We start from the raw sequence: 2170 nt of genomic DNA on the forward strand, positions 1-2170 counted from the left end.
TGCACCCACTCCCCCCACGCCCCGCAATTATTGTGCCATTACGGCGTGGGGAAACCGCCACTGGGGCGCGCGCGGTCCGTCCAGGCCCCAGAAGATCCGCGCGTGGGCCGAGGCCCTGTAGTGGCGGGCCCCAGACTGCGGCGGCGTCCCGTCGCGCGCGTGGGCTGGCAGGCCCCTCCAGCCGGAGGATGCCACGTGGCACGCAGACGACGAGCGGTCAGTTCACAGCCGGACTCGCGCGCCGACTGGCACCACCCTTCAAACTTCGAGATCTCTAAGAGACGGCGCGCCTAGTCGAAACCGGCTTCTGGTTCCCGGCTCCTCAAGATAGGAAGCTGACTGGGCCCCTCGACTTTTTTCTGCCTCGGAGCCCGACCAGCTTCATGGACTACTGTCGGAGTAAATGACCACGGGTAGCCTAGCCGGCTTCCCCTGGTACTTCAGAAAAATTACAGGCCAAACAAGCCTCCAAGCTTCCAAGACATGGGGGCCGTCTTCCCCTAGCCGGCTACCTCTCAAACCGGTTGCGCAAAGGCAGCCCAGCCCTGAAATCCTTGCGAAACAAGACCACGAAAAGGCCGACTTCCAGAAGCCGGCCATAAAAGGGCCGACTCCCAGGAGCCGGCCCCTCAGCAGGCGGCTAAGATCTTGCCCTTAGAGTCTGCACCCACATAGCGGCGACAAGACGGGGCGTGGCTATAGTAAAGCCTGCCACCCCCGAATCCCGGCGCACGCATGGCCACAGTGCACCGTACGGGGTGGCCATCCCCATCCGGCGCGGCACTGTTGCCACGATGATCGTGACGTCATCCATGGCGAGGGGTCAGTACGACCCGTGGGTGGCGGGCCCCCTCGGTTAGGGAGACCCTGAAGGCGGCCAGGCTTCCCATAGTCGGCCAAGGGTATGGCCGGCTTCCAATAGCCGGCCAGCTCTCTCCCTCCAAGGAGGTGCTTCATTAAGGAAACAAGAGAAGGTAAGGCTACAGTGATAAGCCGCCTCGCGGCAGCACTGTAGCCATGCTTATCACGACAAAGCCATCATCACCAGGGGCAAGGTAACAGTAACCAGCCCCCGACAAGACCCCCGAGCGGCGGGGTCGGCCTGTCGGCCAAAGGGTCGGCAGCCGGCGGGCCTACCAGTTGGCGGAGAAGCCGGCGGGCATAGACACAGATGGCTGGGGCCCACGCCTAGCCGGATTACCATTGTACCCCTGGGGGGTAGGCCTATATAAACCCCCAAAGGTTCCCATGCAGGGGAGATCACTCTTTGGATAGATTTTAGACACCACAAGAAGAAGAGGAGCGGGCTAGCCTGGCCCTCCCTCATCCTCTCACCGAACAGCTCAAGGAGCATTCTGTAGCAACCCACCGAGCTAGTGATCATGCGGAGACCCCGCAGAGCAGCATTAGGGGTGTTATCTCTCCACGGAGAGCCCTGAAGCTGGGTAAGATTCGCAGGCGTGCATGTCTTCGCCTTATCCCGTTTCCAGGCACCGACGATGTTTTATTGGCTCCCACAATGATAAGCCATCCATTGGCATATGTCGCACCAACCACCCGACACTCGGCTGGACTCGTTATTCTTCGAGTTCGAGTCGAGTCACGAGCTACTCATTTAGCTCACGAGCTTTGAGCTTTTTTTCCAGCCTTAGAGGGAGTACTATTTTCTTCCGATCTGCTCCAGCCCCCCTCCCCCTACCTAATTTGCATCCGCACCCTACTCCTCAAACGTCGTCGCTGTACCTCTCCGGCCGGTACACAGGCATTGCTGGACCTCTGCAACCAACACCAACGTGCCCGCTCGCCTTTTACGACGGCGCCGTCCACCTAGGATCCGTCCATAGGCAAATACACTCCATCCCCTGTAGACGACGTCCATGGCGGACACCATGCCCGGGTGTTCAGTCAAATGTCATTGAGCTTATTTTCGAACGCCATCTCATTTTTTAGAGTACGAAGGATGGCGGGGTACTCGACCATGGAATATGAGTTGTTGCGCAATGCGTGGTTGGCCATATCTGCGGATTTCTTAGGCTGGAGGAGAGAGGGCCTTTTCTGGCAACGCGTGCATGATTCGTTTCACGAGCGAAAGCACATTGCGCCCTACGACATGCACATCATTGAACACCGCAATGTGAGTTCGTTATCGTATCGATGGTTGTGACACGGT

The sequence above is a fragment of the Triticum dicoccoides genome, chromosome 5A (assembly GCF_002162155.2).
Source record: "Triticum dicoccoides isolate Atlit2015 ecotype Zavitan chromosome 5A, WEW_v2.0, whole genome shotgun sequence".
Lineage (NCBI taxonomy): Eukaryota > Viridiplantae > Streptophyta > Magnoliopsida > Poales > Poaceae > Triticum > Triticum dicoccoides.